This window comes from Bactrocera oleae, chromosome X, assembly GCF_042242935.1.
Source record: "Bactrocera oleae isolate idBacOlea1 chromosome X, idBacOlea1, whole genome shotgun sequence".
Classification (NCBI taxonomy): domain Eukaryota; kingdom Metazoa; phylum Arthropoda; class Insecta; order Diptera; family Tephritidae; genus Bactrocera; species Bactrocera oleae.
This window is the reverse complement of record NC_091541.1, coordinates 3,994,360-4,020,448: the sequence shown is the minus strand read 5'-3', so window position 1 is coordinate 4,020,448 and position 26,089 is coordinate 3,994,360.

The following is a 26,089-nucleotide window of genomic DNA, read 5'->3' as shown; positions in this document are numbered from 1 at the left end:
TTTTCTGGTTATATTAATTTGTTAATCCTGAAATTATATGAAAGTTTGACTTTAGATCAAATCAGTAAAATCGATGTTTTGCGGCTTAAGCAGTACAGTGCTACCGCAGTTGACATACAATTTACAAGAAAATGGACTTAAATTTTAAACCTAAGAAAGTGCAATTTTTTCGGTTATACGAATATGTGAATTCTGCAATAACAATATAATTTGACTTTCGCTCAAACCAGTAAAATTGATGTTTTTCGGCTTAAGCGGTACAGTGCTCACGCAACTGATATACAATATACAAGAAAATCGGCTTTAAGTCTAAATCTAAGAAAGTGCAATTTTTTCGGTTATATGAATATGTCAATTCTGCAATAACAATATAATTTGACTTTCGCTCAAACCAGTAAAATTGATGTTTTTCGGCTTAGGCAGTACAGTGCTCACGCAACTGATATACAATATACAAGAAAATCGGCTTTAAGTCTAAATCTAAGAAAGTGCAATTTTTTTGGTTATATTAATTTGTTAATCCTGAAATTATATGAAAGTTTGACTTTAGAGCAAATCAGTAAAATCGATGCTTTTAGGCTTAATCAGTACAGTGCTACCGCATTTGACATACAATTTAAAAGAAAATTGACTTTAAGTCTAAAACTAAGAAAGTGCAATTTTTTCGGTTATACGAATATGTGAATTCTGCAATAACAATATAATTTGACTTTCGCTCAAACCAGTAAAATTGATGTTTTTCGGCTTACGCGGTACAGTGCTCACGCAATTGACATACAATTTAAAAGAAAATTGAGTTTAAGTCTAAAACTAAGAAAGTGAAATTTTTTCGGTTATATGAATATGTCAATTCTGCAATAACAATATAATTTGACTTTCGCTCAAACCAGTAAAATCGATGTTTTGCGGCTTAAGCAGTACAGTGCTACCGCAATTGACATACAATTTACAAAAAAATCGACTTTAAGTCTAAACCTAAGAAAGTGCAATTTTTTCGGTTATATGAATATGTCAATTCTGCAATAACAATATAATTTGACTTTCGCTCAAACCAGTAAAATTGATGTTTTTCGGCTTAAGCGGTACAGTGCTCCTGCAATTGACATACAATTTACAAGAAAATCGACTTTAAGTCTAAATCTAAGAAAGTGCAATTTTTTCGGTTATATTAATTTGTTAATCCTGAAATTATATGAAAGTTTGACTTTAGATCAAATCAGTAAAATCGATGTTTTGCGGCTTAAGCAGTACAGTGCTACCGCAACTGACATACAATTTACAAGAAAATCGGCTTTAAGTTTAAATTTAAGAAAGTGCTATTTTTTCGGTTATATGAATATGTCAATTCTGCAATAACAATATAATTTGACTTTCGCTCAAACCAGTAAAAATGATGTTTTTCGGCTTAAGCGGTACAGTGCTCATGCAATTGACATACAATTTACAAGAAAATCGACTTTAAGTCTAAATCTAAGAAAGTGCAATTTTTTCGGTTATATTAATTTGTTAATCCTGAAATTATATGAAAGTTTGACTTTAGAGCAAATCAGTAAAATCGATGGTTTGCGGCTTAAGCAGTACAGTGCTACCGAATTTGACATACAATTTACAAGAAAATCGACTTTAAGTCTAAACCTAAGAAAGTGCAACTTTTTCGTTAATATTAATTTGTTAATCCTGCAATAACAATATAATTTGACTTTCGCTCAAATCAGTAAAAATCATGGTTTTCGGCTTAAGCGGTACAGTGCTCACGCAACTGACATACAATTTACAAGAAAATCGGCTTTAAGTCTAATCTAAGAAAGTGCAATTTTTTCGGTTATGTTAATTTGTTAATCCTGAAATTATATGAAAGTTTGACTTTAGATCAAATCAGTAAAATCGATGTTTTGCGGCTTAAGCAGTACAGTGCTACCGCAATTGACATACAATTTACAAAAAAATCGACTTTAAGTCTAAACCTAAGAAAGTGCAATTTTTTCGGTTATATGAATATGTCAATTCTGCAATAACAATATAATTTGACTTTCGCTCAAATCAGTAAAAATCATGGTTTTCGGCTTAAGCGGTACAGTGCTCACGCAACTGACATACAATTTACAAGAAAATCGGCTTTAAGTCTAATCTAAGAAAGTGCAATTTTTTCGGTTATGTTAATTTGTTAATCCTGAAATTATATGAAAGTTTGACTTTAGATCAAATCAGTAAAATCGATGTTTTGCGGCTTAAGCAGTACAGTGCTACCGCAATTGACATACAATTTACAAAAAAATCGACTTTAAGTCTAAACCTAAGAAAGTGCAATTTTTTCGGTTATATGAATATGTCAATTCTGCAATAACAATATAATTTGACTTTCGGTCAAATCAGTAAAAATCATGTTTTTCGGCTTAAGCGGTACAGTGCTCACGCAACTGACATACAATTTACAAGAAAATCGACTTTAAGTCTAAACCTAAGAAAGTGCAACTTTTTCGTTAATATTAATTTGTTAATCCTGCAATAACAATATAATTTGACTTTCGCTCAAATCAGTAAAAGTCATGTTTTTCGGCTTAAGCGGTACAGTGCTCACGCAACTGACATACAATTTACAAGAAAATCGGCTTTAAGTCTAATCTAAGAAAGTGCAATTTTTTCGGTTATGTTAATTTGTTAATCCTGAAATTATATGAAAGTTTGACTTTAGATCAAATCAGTAAAATCGATGTTTTGCGGCTTAAGCAGTACAGTGCTACCGCAACTGACATACAATTTACAAGAAAATCGGCTTTAAGTTTAAATTTAAGAAAGTGCTATTTTTTCGGTTATATGAATATGTCAATTCTGCAATAACAATATAATTTGACTTTCGCTCAAACCAGTAAAAATGATGTTTTTCGGCTTAAGCGGTACAGTGCTCACGCAACTGACATACAATTTACAAGAAAATCGGCTTTAAGTCTAATCTAAGAAAGTGCAATTTTTTCGGTTATGTTAATTTGTTAATCCTGAAATTATATGAAAGTTTGACTTTAGATCAAATCAGTAAAATCGATGTTTTGCGGCTTAAGCAGTACAGTGCTACCGCAATTGACATACAATTTACAAAAAAATCGACTTTAAGTCTAAACCTAAGAAAGTGCAATTTTTTCGGTTATATGAATATGTCAATTCTGCAATAACAATATAATTTGACTTTCGCTCAAATCAGTAAAAATCATGGTTTTCGGCTTAAGCGGTACAGTGCTCACGCAACTGACATACAATTTACAAGAAAATCGGCTTTAAGTCTAATCTAAGAAAGTGCAATTTTTTCGGTTATGTTAATTTGTTAATCCTGAAATTATATGAAAGTTTGACTTTAGATCAAATCAGTAAAATCGATGTTTTGCGGCTTAAGCAGTACAGTGCTACCGCAATTGACATACAATTTACAAGAAAATCGGCTTTAAGTTTAAATTTAAGAAAGTGCAATTTTTTCGGTTATATGAATATGTGAATTCTGCAATAACAATATAATTTGACTTTCGCTCAAACCAGTAAAATTGATGTTTTTCGGCTTAAGCGGTACAGTGCTCACGCAATTGACATACAATTTAAAAGAAAATTGACTTTAAGTCTAAAACTAAGAAAGTGCAATTTTTTCGGTTATATGAATATGTGAATTCTGCAATAACAATATAATTTGACTTTCGCTCAAACCAGTAAAATTGATGTTTTTCGGCTTAAGCGGTACAGTGCTCACGCAATTGACATACAATTTAAAAGAAAATTGACTTAAAATCTAAAACTAAGAAAGTGCAATTTTTTCGGTTATATGAATATGTCAATTCTGCAATAACAATATAATTTGACTTTCGCTCAAACCAGTAAAATTGATGTTTTTCGGCTTAAGCAGTACTGTGCTCACGCAACTGATATACAATATACAAGAAAATCGGCTTTAAGTCTAAAACTAAGAAAGTGCAATTTTTTCGGTTATATGAATATGTGAATTCTGCAATAACAATATAATTTGACTTTCGCTCAAACCAGTAAAATTGATGTTTTTCGGCTTAAGCGGTACAGTGCTCACGCAATTGACATACAATTTAAAAGAAAATTGACTTAAAATCTAAAACTAAGAAAGTGCAATTTTTTCGGTTATATGAATATGTCAATTCTGCAATAACAATATAATTTGACTTTCGCTCAAACCAGTAAAATTGATGTTTTTCGGCTTAGGCAGTACAGTGCTCACGCAACTGATATACAATATACAAGAAAATCGGCTTTAAGACTAAATCTAAGAAAGTGCAATTTTTCTGGTTATATTAATTTGTTAATCCTGAAATTATATGAAAGTTTGACTTTAGATCAAATCAGTAAAATCGATGTTTTGCGGCTTTAGCAGTACAGTGCTACCGCAGTTGACATACAATTTACAAGAAAATGGACTTAAATTTTAAACCTAAGCAATTGCAATTTTTTCGGTTATTTTAATTTGTTAATCCTGGAATAACATTTCGGCTTAGGCGGTACAGCGATCAAGTAATTAACATACAATTTACAAGAAAATCGACTTTAAGTCTAAATCTAAGAAAGTGCAATTTTTTCGGTTATATTAATTTGTTAATCCTGAAATTATATGAAAGTTTGACTTTAGAGCAAATCAGTAAAATCGATGGTTTGCGGCTTAAGCAGTACAGTGCTACCGAATTTGACATACAATTTACAAGAAAATCGACTTTAAGTCTAAACCTAAGAAAGTGCAACTTTTTCGTTAATATTAATTTGTTAATCCTGCAATAATATGAAAGTTTGACTTTAGATCAAATCAGTAAAATCGATGTTTTGCGGCTTAAGCAGTACAGTGCTACTGCAACTGACATACAATTTACAAGAAAATCGGCTTTAAGTTTAAATTTAAGAAAGTGCTATTTTTTCGGTTATATGAATATGTCAATTCTGCAATAACAATATAATTTGACTTTCGCTCAAACCAGTAAAATTGATGTTTTTCGGCTTAAGCGGTACAGTGCTCATGCAATTGACATACAATTTACAAGAAAATCGACTTTAAGTCTAAATCTAAGAAAGTGCAATTTTTTCGGTTATATTAATTTGTTAATCCTGAAATTATATGAAAGTTTGACTTTAGAGCAAATCAGTAAAATCGATGGTTTGCGGCTTAAGCAGTACAGTGCTACCGAATTTGACATACAATTTACAAGAAAATCGACTTTAAGTCTAAACCTAAGAAAGTGCAACTTTTTCGTTAATAATAATTTGTTAATCCTGCAATAACAATATAATTTGACTTTCGCTCAAATCAGTAAAAATCATGTTTTTCGGCTTAAGCGGTACAGTGCTCACGCAACTGACATACAATTTACAAGAAAATCGGCTTTAAGTCTAATCTAAGAAAGTTCAATTTTTTCGGTTATGTTAATTTGTTAATCCTGAAATTATATGATAGTTTGACTTTAGATCAAATCAGTAAAATCGATGTTTTGCGGCTTAAGCAGTACAGTGCTACCGCAATTGACATACAATTTACAAAAAAATCGACTTTAAGTCTAAACCTAAGAAAGTGCAATTTTTTCGGTTATATGAATATGTCAATTCTGCAATAACAATATAATTTGACTTTCGCTCAAACCAGTAAAATTGATGTTTTTCGGCTTAGGCAGTACAGTGCCACCGCAATTGACATACAATTTACAAGAAAATCGATTTTGAGTCTAAACCTAAGAAAGTGCAACTTTTTCGGTAATATTAATTTGTTAATCCTGCAATAACAATAAAATTTGACTTTCGCTCAAACCAGTAAAATTGATGTTTTTCGGCTTAAGCAGTACAGTGCTCACGCAACTGACATACAATTTACAAGAAAATCGGCTTTAAGTCTAAATCTAAGAAAGTGCAATTTTTTCGGTTATATTAATTTGTTAATCCTGAAATTATATGAAAGTTTGACTTTAGAGCAAATCAGTAAAATCGATGGTTTGCGGCTTAAGCAGTACAGTGCTACCGAATTTGACATACAATTTACAAGAAAATCGACTTTAAGTCTAAACCTAAGAAAGTGCAACTTTTTCGTTAATATTAATTTGTTAATCCTGCAATAACAATCTAATTTGACTTTCGCTCAAATCAGTAAAAATCATGTTTTTCGGCTTAAGCGGTACAGTGCTCACGCAACTGACATACAATTTACAAGAAAGTCGGCTTTAAGTCTAAATCTAAGAAAGTGCAATTTTTTCGGTTATATTAATTTGTTAATCCTGAAATTATATGAAAGTTTGACTTTAGATCAAATCAGTAAAATCGATGTTTTGCGGCTTAAGCAGTACAGTGCTACCGCAATTGACATACAATTTAAAAAAAAATCGACTTTAAGTCTAAACCTAAGAGAGTGCAATTTTTTCGGTTATATGAATATGTCAATTCTGCAATAACAATATAATTTGACTTTCGCTCAAACCAGTAAAATTGATGTTTTTCGGCTTAGGCAGTACAGTGCCACCGCAATTGACATACAATTTACAAGAAAATCGATTTTGAGTCTAAACCTAAGAAAGTGCAACTTTTTCGGTTATATGAATATGTCAATTCTGCAATAACAATATAATTTGACTTTCGCTCAAACCAGTAAAATTGATGTTTTTCGGCTTAAGCAGTACAGTGCTCACGCAACTGACATACAATTTACAAGAAAATCGGCTTTAAGTCTAAATCTAAGAAAGTGCAATTTTTTCGGTTATATTAATTTGTTAATCCTGAAATTATATGAAAGTTTGACTTTAGATCAAATCAGTAAAATCGATGTTTTGCGGCTTAAGCAGTACAGTGCTACCGCAATTGACATACAATTTACAAAAAAATCGACTTTAAGTCTAAACCTAAGAAAGTGCAATTTTTTCGGTTATATGAATATGTCAATTCTGCAATAACAATATAATTTGACTGTCGCTCAAACCAGTAAAATTGATGTTTTTCGGCTTAGGCAGTACAGTGCCACCGCAGTTGACATACAATTTACAAGAAAATCGATTTTGAGTCTAAACCTAAGAAAGTGCAACTTTTTCGGTAATATTAATTTGTTAATCCTGCAATAACAATAAAATTTGACTTTCGCTCAAACCAGTAAAATTGATGTTTTTCGGCTTAAGCAGTACAGTGCTCACGCAACTGACATACAATTTACAAGAAAATCGGCTTTAAGTCTAAATCTAAGAAAGTGCAATTTTTTCGGTTATATTAATTTGTTAATCCTGAAATTATATGAAAGTTTGACTTTAGAGCAAATCAGTAAAATCGATGGTTTGCGGCTTAAGCAGTACAGTGCTACCGCAATTGACATACAATTTACAAGAAAATCGATTTTGAGTCTAAACCTAAGAAAGTGCAACTTTTTCGGTAATATTAATTTGTTAACCCTGCAATAACAATAAAATTTGACTTTCGCTCAAACCAGTAAAATTGATGTTTTTCGGCTTAAGCAGTACAGTGCTCACGCAACTGACATACAATTTACAAGAAAATCGGCTTTAAGTTTAAATCTAAGAAAGTACAATTTTTTCGGTTATGTTAATTTGTTAATCCTGAAATTATATGAAAGTTTGACTTTAGATCAAATCAGTAAAATCGATGTTTTGCGGCTTAAGCAGTACAGTGCTACCGCAATTGACATACAATTTACAAAAAAATCGACTTTAAGTCTAAACCTAAGAGAGTGCAATTTTTTCGGTTATATGAATATGTCAATTCTGCAATAACAATATAATTTGACTTTCGCTCAAACCAGTAAAATTGATGTTTTTCGGCTTAAGCGGTACAGTGCTCCTGCAATTGACATACAATTTACAAGAAAATCGACTTTAAGTCTAAATCTAAGAAAGTGCAATTTTTTCGTTTATATTAATTTGTTAATCCTGAAATTATATGAAAGTTTGACTTTAGATCAAATCAGTAGAATCGATGTTTTGCGGCTTAAGCAGTACAGTGCTACCGCAACTGACATACAATTTACAAGAAAATCGACTTTAAGTCTAAACCTAAGAAAGTGCAATTTTTTCGGTTATATGAATATGTCAATTCTGCAATAACAATATAATTTGACTTTCGCTCAAACCAGTAAAATTGATGTTTTTCGGCTTAAGCAGTACAGTGCTCATGCAATTGACATACAATTTACAAGAAAATGGGCTTTAAGTCTAATCTAAGAAAGTGCAATTTTTTCGGTTATATTAATTTGTTAATCCTGAAATTATATGAAAGTTTGACTTTAGATCAAATCAGTAAAATCGATGTTTTGCGGCTTAAGCAGTACAGTGCTACCGCAATTGACATACAATTTACAAGAAAATCGACTTTAAGTCTAAATCTAAGAAAGTGCAATTTTTTCGTTTATATTAATTTGTTAATCCTGAAATTATATGAAAGTTTGACTTTAGATCAAATCAGTAGAATCGATGTTTTGCGGCTTAAGCAGTACAGTGCTACCGCAACTGACATACAATTTACAAGAAAATCGACTTTAAGTCTAAACCTAAGAAAGTGCAATTTTTTCGGTTATATGAATATGTCAATTCTGCAATAACAATATAATTTGACTTTCGCTCAAACCAGTAAAATTGATGTTTTTCGGCTTAAGCGGTACAGTGCTCCTGCAATTGACATACAATTTACAAGAAAATCGACTTTAAGTCTAAATCTAAGAAAGTGCAATTTTTTCGTTTATATTAATTTGTTAATCCTGAAATTATATGAAAGTTTGACTTTAGATCAAATCAGTAGAATCGATGTTTTGCGGCTTAAGCAGTACAGTGCTACCGCAACTGACATACAATTTACAAGAAAATCGACTTTAAGTCTAAACCTAAGAAAGTGCAATTTTTTCGGTTATATGAATATGTCAATCCTGCAATAACAATATAATTTGACTTTCGCTCAAATCAGTAAAAATCATGTTTTTCGGCTTAAGCGGTACAATGCTCACGCAACTGACATACAATTTACAAGAAAATGGGCTTTAAGTCTAATCTAAGAAAGTGCAATTTTTTCGGTTATATTAATTTGTTAATCCTGAAATTATATGAAAGTTTGACTTTAGATCAAATCAGTAAAATCGATGTTTTGCGGCTTAAGCAGTACAGTGCTACCGCAATTGACATACAATTTACAAAAAAATCGACTTTAAGTCTAAACCTAAGAAAGTGCAATTTTTTCGGTTATATGAATATGTCAATTCTGCAATAACAATATAATTTGACTTTCGCTCAAACCAGTAAAATTGATGTTTTTCGGCTTAAGCGGTACAGTGCTCCTGCAATTGACATACAATTTACAAGAAAATCGACTTTAAGTCTAAATCTAAGAAAGTGCAATTTTTTCGTTTATATTAATTTGTTAATCCTGAAATTATATGAAAGTTTGACTTTAGATCAAATCAGTAGAATCGATGTTTTGCGGCTTAAGCAGTACAGTGCTACCGCAACTGACATACAATTTACAAGAAAATCGGCTTTAAGTTTAAATTTAAGAAAGTGCTATTTTTTCGGTTATATGAATATGTCAATTCTGCAATAACAATATAATTTGACTTTCGCTCAAACCAGTAAAATTGATGTTTTTCGGCTTAAGCGGTACAGTGCTCATGCAATTAACATACAATTTACAAGAAAATCGACTTTAAGTCTAAATCTAAGAAAGTGCAATTTTTTCGGTTATATTAATTTGTTAATCCTGAAATTATATGAAAGTTTGACTTTAGATCAAATCAGTAGAATCGATGTTTTGCGGCTTAAGCAGTACAGTGCTACCGCAACTGACATACAATTTACAAGAAAATCGGCTTTAAGTTTAAATTTAAGAAAGTGCTATTTTTTCGGTTATATGAATATGTCAATTCTGCAATAACAATATAATTTGACTTTCGCTCAAACCAGTAAAATTGATGTTTTTCGGCTTAAGCGGTACAGTGCTCACGCAACTGACATACAAGTTACAAGAAAATCGGCTTTAAGTTTAAATTTAAGAAAGTGCAATTTTTTCGGTTATATGAATATGTGAATTCTGCAATAACAATATAATTTGACTTTCGCTCGAACCAGTAAAATTGATGTTTTTCGGCTTAGGCAGTACAGTGCCACCGCAATTGACATACAATTTACAAGAAAATCGATTTTGAGTCTAAACCTAAGAAAGTGCAACTTTTTCGGTAATATTAATTTGTAAATCCTGCAATAACAATAAAATTTGACTTTCGCTCAAACCAGTAAAATTGATGTTCTTCGGCTTAAGCAGTACAGTGCTACCGCAGTTGACATACAATTTACAAGAAAATCGGCTTTAAGTCTAATCTAAGAAAGTGCAATTTTTTCGGTTATATGAATATGTGAATTCTGCAATAACAATATAATTTGACTTTCGCTCGAACCAGTAAAATTGATGTTTTTCGGCTTAGGCAGTACAGTGCCACCGCAATTGACATACAATTTACAAGAAAATCGATTTTGAGTCTAAAACTAAGAAAGTACAATTTTTTCGGTAATATTAATTTGTTAATCCTGCAATAACAATATAATTTGACTTTCGCTCAAATCAGTAAAAATCATGTTTTTCGGCTTAAGCGGTACAATGCTCACGCAACTGACATACAATTTACAAGAAAATCGGCTTTAAGTCTAATCTAAGAAAGTGCAATTTTTTCGGTTATATTAATTTGTTAATCCTGAAATTATATGAAAGTTTGACTTTAGATCAAATCAGTAAAATCGATGTTTTGCGGCTTAAGCAGTACAGTGCTACCGCAATTGACATACAATTTACAAAAAAATCGACTTTAAGTCTAAACCTAAGAAAGTGCAATTTTTTCGGTTATATGAATATGTCAATTCTGCAATAACAATATAATTTGACTTTCGCTCAAACCAGTAAAATTGATGTTTTTCGGCTTAAGCGGTACAGTGCTCCTGCAATTGACATACAATTTACAAGAAAATCGACTTTAAGTTTAAATCTAAGAAAGTGCAATTTTTTCGGTTATATTAATTTGTTAATCCTGAAATTATATGAAAGTTTGACTTTAGATCAAATCAGTAGAATCGATGTTTTGCGGCTTAAGCAGTACAGTGCTACCGCAACTGACATACAATTTACAAGAAAATCGGCTTTAAGTTTAAATTTAAGAAAGTGCTATTTTTTCGGTTATATGAATATGTCAATTCTGCAATAACAATATAATTTGACTTTCGCTCAAACCAGTAAAATTGATGTCTTTCGGCTTAAGCGGTACAGTGCTCATGCAATTAACATACAATTTACAAGAAAATCGACTTTAAGTCTAAATCTAAGAAAGTGCAATTTTTTCGGTTATATTAATTTGTTAATCCTGAAATTATATGAAAGTTTGACTTTAGATCAAATCAGTAGAATCGATGTTTTGCGGCTTAAGCAGTACAGTGCTACCGCAACTGACATACAATTTACAAGAAAATCGGCTTTAAGTTTAAATTTAAGAAAGTGCTATTTTTTCGGTTATATGAATATGTCAATTCTGCAATAACAATATAATTTGACTTTAGATCAAATCAGTAAAATCGATGTTTTGCGGCTTAAGCAGTACAGTGCTACCGCAATTGACATACAATTTACAAAAAAATCGACTTTAAGTCTAAACCTAAGAAAGTGCAATTTTTTCGGTTATATGAATATGTCAATTCTGCAACAACAATATAATTTGACTTTCGCTCAAACCAGTAAAATTGATGTTTTTCGGCTTAGGCAGTACAGTGCCACCGCAATTGACATACAATTTACAAGAAAATCGATTTTGAGTCTAAACCTAAGAAAGTGCAACTTTTCGGTAATATTAATTTGTTAATCCTGCAATAACAATAAAATTTGACTTTCGCTCAAACCAGTAAAATTGATGTTTTTCGGCTTAAGCAGTACAGTGCTCACGCAACTGACATACAATTTACAAGAAAATCGGCTTTAAGTCTAAATCTAAGAAAGTGCAATTTTTTCGGTTATATTAATTTGTTAATCCTGGAATAACATTTCGGCTTAGGCGGTACAGCGATCAAGTAATTAACATACAATTTACAAGAAAATCGACTTTAAGTCTAAATCTAAGAAAGTGCAATTTTTTCGGTTATATTAATTTGTTAATCCTGAAATTATATGAAAGTTTGACTTTAGAGCAAATCAGTAAAATCGATGGTTTGTGGCTTAAGCGGTACAGAGCTTCCGCAGTTGACATACAATTTACAAGGAAAATCGGCTTTAAGTAAAAATCTAAGAAAGTTAAATTTTTTCTTTTCTGCTCTTTATATTAATTTGTTAATCCTGCCATAACATTATAGTTTTACTTTCGCTCAAATCAGTAAAATTCATGTTTTTCGGCTTAAGCGGTACAGTGCTCACGCAATTGACATACAATTTACAAGAAAATCTTCTTTAAGTCTAAACCTAAGAAAGTGCAATTTTTTTCGGTTATAAGAATATATCAATTCTGCAACAACAATATAATTTGACTTTCGCTAAAATCAGTAAAATTCATGTTTTTCGGCTTAAGCGGTACAGTGCTCACGCAACTGACATACAATTTACAAGAAAATCGGCTTTAAGTCTAAATCTAAGAAAGTAACATAGTGCAATTTTTTCGGTTATATGAATATGTGAATTCTGCAATAACAATATAATTTGACTTTCGCTCAAACCAGTAAAATTGATGTTTTTCGGCTTAAGCGGTACAGTGCTCATGCAATTGACATACAATTTAAAAGAAAATTGTCTTTAAGTCTAAAACTAAGAAAGTGCAATTTTTTCGGTTATATGAATATGTCTATTCTGCAATAACAATATAATTTGACTTTCGCTCAAACCAGTAAAATTGATATTTTCGGCTTAAGCAGTACAGTGCTCACGCAACTGATATACAATATACAAGAAAATCGGCTTTAAGTCTAAATCTAAGAAAGTGCAATTTTTTCGGTTATATGAATATGTCAATTCTGCAATAACAATATAATTTGACTCTCGCTCAAACCAGTAAAATTGATGTTTTTCGGCTTAGGCAGTACAGTGCTCACGCAACTGATATACAATATACAAGAAAATCGGCTTTAAGTCTAAATCTAAGAAAGTGCAATTTTTCTGGTTATATTAATTTGTTAATCCTGAAATTATATGAAAGTTTGACTTTAGATCAAATCAGTAAAATCGATGTTTTGCGGCTTAAGCAGTACAGTGCTACCGCAATTGACATAAAATTTACAAGAAAATCGACTTTAAGTCTAAAACTAAGAAAGTGCAACCTTTTCGGTAATATTAATTTGTTAATCCTGCAATAACAATATAATTTGACTTTCGCTCAAATCAGTAAAATTCATGTTTTTCGGCTTAAGCAGTACAGTGCTCACGCAATTCACATACAATTTACAAGAAAATCGACTTTAAGTCTAAAACTAAGAAAGTGCAATTTTTTCGGTTATATGAATATGTCAATTCTGCAATAACAATATAATTTGACTTTCGCTCAAACCAGTAAAATTGATCTTTTTCGGCTTAAGCAGTACAGTGCCCACGCAACTGACATACAATTTACAAGAAAATTGGCTTTAATTCTAAATCTAAGAAAGTGCAAATTTTTCGGTAATATTAGTTTGTTAATCCTGAAATTATATGAAAGTTTGACTTTAGAGCAAATCGGTAAAATCGATGGTTTGCGGCTTAAGCAGTACAGTGCTACCGAATTTGACATACAATTTAAAAGAAAATTGACTTTAAGTCTAAAACTAAGAAAGTGCAATTTTTTCGGTTATATGAATATGTCAATTCTGCAATAACAATATAATTTGACTTTAGCTCAAATCAGTAAAATTCATGTTTTTCGGCTTAAGCGGTACAGTGCTCACGCAACTGACATACAATTTACAAGAAAATCGGCTTTAAGTTTAAATCTAAGAAAGTGCAATTTTTTCGGTTATATGAATATGTCAATTCTGCAATAACAATATAATTTGACTTTCGCTCAAACCAGTAAAATTGATGTTTTTCGGCTTAGGCAGTACAGTGCTCACGCAACTGATATACAATATACAAGAAAATCAGCTTTAAGTCTAAATCTAAGAAAGTGCAATTTTTCTGGTTATATTAATTTGTTAATCCTGAAATTATATGAAAGTTTGACTTTAGATCAAATCAGTAAAATCGATGTTTTGCGGCTTAAGCAGTACAGAGCTACCGCAGTTGACATACAATTTACAAGAAAATGGACTTAAATTTTAAACCTAAGAAATTGCAATTTTTTCGGTTATTTTAATTTGTTAATCCTGGAATAACATTTCGGCTTAGGCGGTACAGCGATCAAGTAATTAACATACAATTTACAAGAAAATCGACTTTAAGTCTAAATCTAAGAAAGTGCAATTTTTTCGGTTATATTAATTTGTTAATCCTGAAATTATATGAAAGTTTGACTTTAGAGCAAATCAGTAAAATCGATGGTTTGCGGCTTAAGCAGTACAGTGCTACCGAATTTGCCATACAATTTACAAGAAAATCGACTTTAAGTCTAAACCTAAGAAAGTGCAACTTTTTCGTTAATATTAATTTGTTAATCCTGCAATAACAATATAATTTGACTTTCGCTCAAATCAGTAAAAATCATGTTTTTCGGCTTAAGCGGTACAGTGCTCACGCAACTGACATACAATTTACAAGAAAATCGGCTTTAAGTCTAATCTGCGAAAGTGCAATTTTTTCGGTTATATTAATTTGTTAATCCTGAAATTATATGAAAGTTTGACTTTAGATCAAATCAGTAAAATCGATGTTTTGCGGCTTAAGCAGTACAGTGCTACCGCAATTGACATACAATTTACAAAAAAATCGACTTTAAGTCTAAACCTAAGAAAGTGCAATTTTTTTGGTTATATGAATATGTCAATTCTGCAATAACAATATAATTTGACTTTCGCTCAAACCAGTAAAATTTATGTTTTTCGGCTTAAGCGGTACAGTGCTCATGCAATTGACATACAATTTACAAGAAAATCGACTTTAAGTCTAAATCTAAGAAAGTGCAATTTTTTCGGTTATATTAATTTGTTAATCCTGAAATTATATGAAAGTTTGACTTTAGAGCAAATCAGTAAAATCGATGGTTTGCGGCTTAAGCAGTACAGTGCTACCGAATTTGACATACAATTTACAAGAAAATCGACTTTAAGTCTAAACCTAAGAAAGTGAAACTTTTTCGTTAATATTAATTTGTTAATCCTGCAATAACAATATAATTTGACTTTCGCTCAAATCAGTAAAAATCATGTTTTTCGGCTTAAGCGGTACAGTGCTCACGCAACTGACATACAATTAACAAGAAAATCGGCTTTAAGTCTAATCTAAGAAGGTGCAATTTTTTCGGTTATATTAATTTGTTAATCCTGAAATTATATGAAAGTTTGACTTTAGATCAAATCAGTAAAATCGATGTTTTGCGGCTTAAGCAGTACAGTGCTACCGCAATTGACATACAATTTACAAAAAAATCGACTTTAAGTCTAAACCTAAGAAAGTGCAATTTTTTCGGTTATATGAATATGTCAATTCTGCAATAACAATATAATTTGACTTTCGCTCAAATCAGTAAAAATCATGTTTTTCGGCTTAAGCGGTACAGTGCTCACGCAACTGACATACAATTAACAAGAAAATCGGCTTTAAGTCTAAATCTAAGAAAGTGCAATTTTTTCGGTTATATTAATTTGTTAATCCTGAAATTATATGAAAGTTTGACTTAAGATCAAATCAGTAAAATCTATGTTTTGCGGCTTAAGCAGTACAGTGCTACCGCAATTGACATACAATTTACAAGAAAATCGACTTTAAGTCTAAACCTAAGAAAGTGCAACTTTTTCGGTAATATTAATTTGTTAATCCTGCAATAACAATATAATTTGACTTTAGCTCAAATCAGTAAAATTCATGTTTTTCGGCTTAAGCGGTACAGTGCTCACGCAACTGACATACAAGTTACAAGAAAATCGGCTTTAAGTTTAAATTTAAGAAAGTGCAATTTTTTCGGTTATATGAATATGTGAATTCTGCAATAACAATATAATTTGACTTTCGCTCAAACCAGTAAAATTGATGTTTTTCGGCTTAAGCGGTACAGTGCTCATGCAATTGACATACAATTTAAAAGAAAATTGTCTTTAAGTCTAAAACTAAGAAAGTGCAATTTTTTCGGTTATATGAATATGTCCATTCTGCAATAACAATATAATTTGACTTTCGCTCAAACCAGTAAAATTGATGTTTTTCGGCTTAGGCAGTACAGTGCTCACGCAACTGATATACAATATACAAGAAAATCGGCTTTAAGTCTAAATCTAAGAAAGTGCAATTTTTCTGGTTATATTAATTTGTTAATCCTGAAATTATATGAAAGTTTGACTTTAGATCAAATCAGTAAAATCGATGTTTTGCGGCTTAAGCAGTACAGTGCTACCGCAGTTGACATACAATTTACAAGAAAATGGACTTAAATTTTAAACCTAAGAAATTGCAATTTTTTCGGTTATTTTAATTTGTTAATCCTGGAATAACATTTCGGCTTAGCCGGTACAGCGATCAAGTAATTAACATACAATTTACAAGAAAATCGACTTTAAGTCTAAATCTAAGAAAGTGCAATTTTTTCGGTTATATTAATTTGTTAATCCTGAAATTATATGAAAGTTTGACTTTAGAGCAAATCAGTAAAATCGATGGTTTGCGGCTTAAGCAGTACAGTGCTACCGAATTTGCCATACAATTTACAAGAAAATCGACTTTAAGTCTAAACCTAAGAAAGTGCAACTTTTTCGTTAATATTAATTTTTTAATCCTGCAATAACAATATAATTTGACTTTCGCTCAAATCAGTAAAAATCATGTTTTTCGGCTTAAGCGGTACAGTGCTCACGCAACTGACATACAATTTACAAGAAAATCGGCTTTAAGTCTAATCTAAGAAAGTGCAATTTTTTCGGTTATATTAATTTGTTAATCCTGAAATTATATGAAAGTTTGACTTTAGATCAAATCAGTAAAATCGATGTTTTGCGGCTTAAGCAGTACAGTGCTACCGCAATTGACATACAATTTACAAAAAAATCGACTTTAAGTCTAAACCTAAGAAAGTGCAATTTTTTTGGTTATATGAATATGTCAATTCTGCAATAACAATATAATTTGACTTTCGCTCAAACCAGTAAAATTTATGTTTTTCGGCTAAAGCGGTACAGTGCTCATGCAATTGACATACAATTTACAAGAAAATCGACTTTAAGTCTAAATCTAAGAAAGTGCAATTTTTTCGGTTATATTAATTTGTTAATCCTGAAATTATATGAAAGTTTGACTTTAGAGCAAATCAGTAAAATCGATGGTTTGCGGCTTAAGCAGTACAGTGCTACCGAATTTGACATACAATTTACAAGAAAATCGACTTTAAGTCTAAACCTAAGAAAGTGAAACTTTTTCGTTAATATTAATTTGTTAATCCTGCAATAACAATATAATTTGACTTTCGCTCAAATCAGTAAAAATCATGTTTTTCGGCTTAAGCGGTACAGTGCTCACGCAACTGACATACAATTAACAAGAAAATCGGCTTTAAGTCTAATCTAAGAAGGTGCAATTTTTTCGGTTATATTAATTTGTTAATCCTGAAATTATATGAAAGTTTGACTTTAGATCAAATCAGTAAAATCGATGTTTTGCGGCTTAAGCAGTACAGTGCTACCGCAATTGACATACAATTTACAAAAAAATCGACTTTAAGTCTAAACCTAAGAAAGTGCAATTTTTTCGGTTATATGAATATGTCAATTCTGCAATAACAATATAATTTGACTTTCGCTCAAATCAGTAAAAATCATGTTTTTCGGCTTAAGCGGTACAGTGCTCACGCAACTGACATACAATTAACAAGAAAATCGGCTTTAAGTCTAAATCTAAGAAAGTGCAATTTTTTCGGTTATATTAATTTGTTAATCCTGAAATTATATGAAAGTTTGACTTAAGATCAAATCAGTAAAATCTATGTTTTGCGGCTTAAGCAGTACAGTGCTACCGCAATTGACATACAATTTACAAGAAAATCGACTTTAAGTCTAAACCTAAGAAAGTGCAACTTTTTCGGTAATATTAATTTGTTAATCCTGCAATAACAATATAATTTGACTTTAGCTCAAATCAGTAAAATTCATGTTTTTCGGCTTAAGCGGTACAGTGCTCACGCAACTGACATACAAGTTACAAGAAAATCGGCTTTAAGTTTAAATTTAAGAAAGTGCAATTTTTTCGGTTATATGAATATGTGAATTCTGCAATAACAATATAATTTGACTTTCGCTCAAACCAGTAAAATCTATGTTTTGCGGCTTAAGCAGTACAGTGCTCATGCAATTGACATACAATTTAAAAGAAAATTGTCTTTAAGTCTAAAACTAAGAAAGTGCAATTTTTTCGGTTATATGAATATGTCAATTCTGCAATAACAATATAATTTGACTTTCGCTCAAACCAGTAAAATTGATATTTTCGGCTTAAGCAGTACAGTGCTCACGCAACTGATATACAATATACAAGAAAATCGGCTTTAAGTCTAAATCTAAGAAAGTGCAATTTTTCGGTTATATGAATATGTCAATTCTGCAATAACAATATAATTTGACTTTCGCTCAAACCAGTAAAATTGATGTTTTTCGGCTTAGGCAGTACAGTGCTCACGCAACTGATATACAATATACAAGAAAATCGGCTTTAAGTCTAAATCTAAGAAAGTGCAATTTTTCTGGTTATATTAATTTGTTAATCCTGAAATTATATGAAAGTTTGACTTTAGATCAAATCAGTAAAATCGATGTTTTGCGGCTTAAGCAGTACAGTGCTACCGCAATTGACATAAAATTTACAAGAAAATCGACTTTAAGTCTAAAACTAAGAAAGTGCAACCTTTTCGGTAATATTAATTTGTTAATCCTGCAATAACAATATAATTTGACTTTCACTCAAATCAGTAAAATTCATGTTTTTCGGCTTAAGCAGTACAGTGCTCACGCAATTCACATACAATTTACAAGAAAATCGACTTTAAGTCTAAAACTAAGAAAGTGCAATTTTTTCGGTTATATGAATATGTCAATTCTGCAATAACAATATAATTTGACTTTCGCTCAAACCAGTAAAATTGATGTTTTTCGGCTTAGGCAGTACAGTGCTCACGCAACTGATGTACAATATACAAGAAAATCGGCTTTAAGTCTAAATCTAAGAAAGTGCAATTTTTCTGGTTATATTAATTTGTTAATCCTGAAATTATATGAAAGTTTGACTTTAGATCAAATCAGTAAAATCGATGTTTTGCGGCTTAAGCAGTACAGTGCTACCGCAATTGACATACAATTTACAAAAAAATCGACTTTAAGTCTAAACCTAAGAAAGTGCAATTTTTTCGGTTATATGAATATGTCAATTCTGCAATAACAATATAATTTGACTTTCGTTCAAACCAGTAAAATTGATGTTTTTCGGCTTATGCGGTACAGTGCTCAAGTGGTTAACATACAATTTACAAGAAAATCGGCTTTAAGTAAAAATCTAAGAAAGTTCAATTTTTTCTTTTCTTTTTTTTATATTAATTTGTTAATCCTGCCATAACATTATAGTGTTATTTTCGCGCAAATCAGTAAAGTTGATGTTTTTCGGCTTAAGCAGTACAGTGCTCATGCAATTGACATACAATTTACAAGAAAATCGACTTTAAGTCTAAATCTAAGAAAGTGCAATTTTTTCGGTTATATTAATTTGTTAATCCTGAAATTATATGAAAGTTTGACTTTAGAGCAAATCAGTAAAATCGATGGTTTGCGGCTTAAGCAGTACAGTGCTACCGAATTTGACATACAATTTACAAGAAAATCGACTTTAAGTCTAAACCTAAGAAAGTGAAACTTTTTCGTTAATATTAATTTGTTAATCCTGCAATAACAATATAATTTGACTTTCGCTCAAATCAGTAAAAATCATGTTTTTCGGCTTAGGAGGTACAGCGATCAAGTAATTAACATACAATTGTTAATCCTGAAATAAAATAAAAGTTTGTTTTTAGCGCAAATCAGTAAAATTGATGTTTTTCGGCCTAAGCGGTACAGCGCTCAAGTAATTAACATACAATTTACAAGAAAATCGGCTTTAAGTAAAAATCTAAGAAAGTTCAATTTTTTCTTTTCTTTTTTTTATATTAATTTGTTAATCCTGCCATAACATTATAGTGTTATTTTCGCGCAAATCAGTAAAGTTGATGTTTTTCGGCTTAAGCAGTACAGTGCTCATGCAATTGACATACAATTTACAAGAAAATCCACTTTAAGTCTAAATCTAAGAAAGTGCAATTTTTTCGGTTACATGAATATGTCAATTCTGCAATAACAATATAATTTGACTTTCGCTCAAACCAGTAAAATTTATGTTTTTCGGCTTAAGCGGTACAGTGCTCATGCAATTGACATACAATTTACAAGAAAATCGGCTTTAAGTCTAATCTAAGAAAGTGCAATTTTTTCGGTTATATTAACTTGTTAATCCTGATATTATATGAAAGTTTGACTTTAGATCAAATCAGTAAAATCGATGTTTTGCGGCTTAAGCAGTACAGTGCTACCGCAATTGACATACAATTTACAAAAAAATCGACTTTAAGTCTAAACCTAAGAAAGTGCAATTTTTTCGGTTATATGAATATGTCAATTCTGCAATAACAATATAATTTGACTTTCGTTCAAACCAGTAAAATTGATGTTTTTCGGCTTAAGCGGTACAGTGCTCATGCAATTGACATACAATTTACAAGAAAATCGACTTTAAGTCTAAATCTAAGAAAGTGCAATTTTTTCGGTTATATTAATTTGTTAATCCTGAAATTATATGAAAGTTTGACTTTAGATCAAATCAGTAAAATCGATGTTTTGCGGCTTAAGCAGTACAGTGCTACCGCAATTGACATACAATTTACAAGAAAATCGACTTTAAGTCTAAACCTAAGAAAGTGCAACTTTTTCGGTAATATTAATTTGTTAATTCTGCAATAACAATATAATCTGACTTTAGCTCAAATCAGTAAAATTCATGTTTTTCGGCTTAAGCGGTACAGTGCTCACGCAACTGACATACAATTTACAAGAAAATCGGCTTTAAGTTTAAATTTAAGAAAGTGCAATTTTTTCGGTTATATGAATATGTGAATTCTGCAATAACAATATAATTTGACTTTCGCTCAAACCAGTAAAATTGATGTTTTTCGGCTTAAGCGGTACAGTGCTCATGCAATTGACATACAATTTAAAAGAAAATTGACTTTAAGTCTAAAACTAAGAAAGTGCAATTTTTTCGGTTATATGAATATGTCAATTCTGCAATAACAATATAATTTGACTTTCGCTCAAACCAGTAAAATTGATGTTTTTCGGCTTAGGCAGTACAGTGCTCACGCAACTGACATACAATTTACAAGAAAATCGGCTTTAAGTCTAAAGCTAAGAAAGTGCAATTTTTTCGGTTATATTAATTTGTCAATTCTGCAATAGCAATATAATTTTACATTCGCGCAAATCAGTAAAATTGATGTTTTTCGGCTTATGCGGTACAGTGCTCAAGTGGTTAACATACAATTTACAAGAAAATCGAATTTGAGTCTAAACCTAAGAAAGTGCAACTTTTTCGGTAATATTAATTTATTAATCATGCAATAACAATATAATTTGACTTTCGCTCAAATCAGTAAAATTTCTGTTTTTCGGCTTAAGCGGTACAGTGCTCGCGCAACTGAAATACAATTTACAAGCAAATCGACTTTAAGTCTAAAACTAAGAAGGTACAATTTTCTCGGTTATATGAATATGTAAATTCTGCAATAACATTATAATTTTACTTTCGCGCAAATCAGTAAAATTCATGTTTTTCGGCTTATGCGGTACAGTGCTCACGCAACTGACATACAATTTACAAGAAAATCGGCTTTAAGTCTAAAACTAAGAAAGTGCAATTTTCTCGGTTATATGAATATGTAAATTCTGCAATAACATTATAATTTTACTTTCGCGCAAATCAGTAAAATTGATGATAATTTGAGTCTAAACCTAATAAAGTGCAACTTTTTCGGTAATATTAATTTGTTAATCCTGCAATAACAATATAATTTGACTTTCGCTCAAATCAGTAAAATTCATGTTTTTCGGCTTATGCGGCACAGTGCTCACGCAACTGACATACAATTTACAAGAAGATCGGCTTTAAGTCTAAAACTAAGAAGGTACAATTTTCTCGGTTATATGAATATGTAAATTCTGCAATAACATTATAATTTTACTTTCGCGCAAATCAGTAAAATTCATGTTTTTCGGCTTATGCGGTACAGTGCTCACGCAACTGACATAAAATTTACAAGAAAATCGGCTTTAAGTCTAAAACTAAGAAAGTACAATTTTCTCGGTTATATGAATATGTAAATTCTGCAATAACATTATAATTTTACTTTCACGCAAATCAGTAAAATTATGTTTTTCGGCTTATGCGGTACAGTGCTCAAGTGATTAACATACAATTTACAAGAAAATCGACTTTGAGTCTAAGCCTAAGAAAATGCAACTTTTTTGGTAATATTAATTTGTTAATCATGCAATAACAATATAATCTGACTTTCGCTCAAATCAGTAAAATTCATGTTTTTCGGCTTAAGCGGTACAGTGCTCGCGCAACTGAAATACAATTTACAAGAAGATCGGCTTTAAGTCTAAAACTAAGAAGGTACAATTTTCTCGGTTATATGAATATGTAAATTCTGCAATAACATTATAATTTTACTTTCGCGCAAATCAGTAAAATTGATGATAATTTGAGTCTAAACCTAATAAAGTGCAACTTTTTCGGTAATATTAATTTGTTAATCCTGCAATAACAATATAATTTGACTTTCGCTCAAATCAGTAAAATTCATGTTTTTCGGCTTATGCGGCACAGTGCTCACGCAACTGACATACAATTTACAAGAAGATCGGCTTTAAGTCTAAAACTAAGAAGGTACAATTTTCTCGGTTATATGAATATGTAAATTCTGCAATAACATTATAATTTTACTTTCGCGCAAATCAGTAAAATTCATGTTTTTCGGCTTATGCGGTACAGTGCTCACGCAACTGACATAAAATTTACAAGAAAATCGGCTTTAAGTCTAAAACTAAGAAAGTACAATTTTCTCGGTTATATAAATATATGTAAATTCTGCAATAACATTATAATTTTACTTTCGCGCAAATCAGTAAAATTGATGATAATTTGAGTCTAAACCTGAGAAAGTGCAATTATTTCGGTTATATTAATTTGTCAATTCTGCAATAGCAATATAATTTTACTTTCGCGCAAATCAGTAAAATTATGTTTTTCGGCTTATGCGGTACAGTGCTCAAGTGATTAACATACAATTTACAAGAAAATCGACTTTGAGTCTAAACCTAAGAAAATGCAACTTTTTCGGTAATATTAATTTGTTAATCATGCAATAACAATATAATCTGACTTTCGCTCAAATCAGTAAAATTCATTTTTTCGGCTTAAGCGGTACAGTGCTCGCGCAACTGAAATACAATTTACAAGAAAATCGGCTTTAAGTCTAAATCTAAGAAAGTGCAATTTTTTCGGTTATATTAATTTGTCAATTCTGCAATAGCAATATAATTTTACTTTCGCGCAAATCAGTAAAATTGATGTTTTTCGGCTTATGCGGTACAGTGCTCACGCAACTGACATACAATTTACAAGAAAATCGGCTTAAGTCTAAAGCTAAGAAAGTGCAATTTTTTCGGTTATATTAATTTGTCAATTCTGCAATAGCAATATAATTTTACATTCGCGCAAATCAGTAAAATTGATGTTTTTCGGCTTATGCGGTACAGTGCTCAAGTGGTTAACATACAATTTACAAGAAAATCGAATTTGAGTCTAAACCTAAGAAAGTGCAATTTTTTCGGTTATATGAATATGTCAATTCTGCAATAGCAATATAATTTTACTTTCGCGCAAATCAGTAAAATTATGTTTTTCGGCTTATACGGCACAGTGCTCAAGTGATTAACATACAATTTACAAGAAAATCGACTTTGAGTCTAAGCCTAAGAAAATGCAACTTTTTCGGTAATATTAATTTATTAATCATGCAATAACAATATAATTTGACTTTCGCTCAAATCAGTAAAATTTCTGTTTTTCGGCTTAAGCGGTACAGTGCTCGCGCAACTGAAATACAATTTACAAGCAAATCGACTTTAAGTCTAAAACTAAGAAGGTACAATTTTCTCGGTTATATGAATATGTAAATTCTGCAATAACATTATAATTTTACTTTCGCGCAAATCAGTAAAATTCATGTTTTTCGGCTTATGCGGTACAGTGCTCACGCAACTGACATACAATTTACAAGAAAATCGGCTTTAAGTCTAAAACTAAGAAAGTGCAATTTTCTCGGTTATATGAATATGTAAATTCTGCAATAACATTATAATTTTACTTTCGCGCAAATCAGTAAAATTGATGATAATTTGAGTCTAAACCTAATAAAGTGCAACTTTTTCGGTAATATTAATTTGTTAATCCTGCAATAACAATATAATTTGACTTTCGCTCAAATCAGTAAAATTCATGTTTTTCGGCTTATGCGGCACAGTGCTCACGCAACTGACATACAATTTACAAGAAGATCGGCTTTAAGTCTAAAACTAAGAAGGTACAATTTTCTCGGTTATATGAATATGTAAATTCTGCAATAACATTATAATTTTACTTTCGCGCAAATCAGTAAAATTCATGTTTTTCGGCTTATGCGGTACAGTGCTCACGCAACTGACATAAAATTTACAAGAAAATCGGCTTTAAGTCTAAAACTAAGAAAGTACAATTTTCTCGGTTATATGAATATGTAAATTCTGCAATAACATTATAATTTTACTTTCGCGCAAATCAGTAAAATTGATGATAATTTGAGTCTAAACCTAATAAAGTGCAACTTTTTCGGTAATATTAATTTGTTAATCCTGCAATAACAATATAATTTGACTTTCGCTCAAATCAGTAAAATTCATGTTTTTCGGCTTATGCGGCACAGTGCTCACGCAACTGACATACAATTTACAAGAAGATCGGCTTTAAGTCTAAAACTAAGAAGGTACAATTTTCTCGGTTATATGAATATGTAAATTCTGCAATAACATTATAATTTTACTTTCGCGCAAATCAGTAAAATTCATGTTTTTCGGCTTATGCGGTACAGTGCTCACGCAACTGACATACAATTTACAAGAAAATCGGCTTAAGTCTAAAGCTAAGAAAGTGCAATTTTTTCGGTTATATTAATTTGTCAATTCTGCAATAGCAATATAATTTTACATTCGCGCAAATCAGTAAAATTGATGTTTTTCGGCTTATGCGGTACAGTGCTCAAGTGGTTAACATACAATTTACAAGAAAATCGAATTTGAGTCTAAACCTAAGAAAGTGCAATTTTTTCGGTTATATGAATATGTCAATTCTGCAATAGCAATATAATTTTACTTTCGCGCAAATCAGTAAAATTATGTTTTTCGGCTTATACGGCACAGTGCTCAAGTGATTAACATACAATTTACAAGAAAATCGACTTTGAGTCTAAGCCTAAGAAAATGCAACTTTTTCGGTAATATTAATTTATTAATCATGCAATAACAATATAATTTGACTTTCGCTCAAATCAGTAAAATTTCTGTTTTTCGGCTTAAGCGGTACAGTGCTCGCGCAACTGAAATACAATTTACAAGCAAATCGACTTTAAGTCTAAAACTAAGAAGGTACAATTTTCTCGGTTATATGAATATGTAAATTCTGCAATAACATTATAATTTTACTTTCGCGCAAATCAGTAAAATTCATGTTTTTCGGCTTATGCGGTACAGTGCTCACGCAACTGACATACAATTTACAAGAAAATCGGCTTTAAGTCTAAAACTAAGAAAGTGCAATTTTCTCGGTTATATGAATA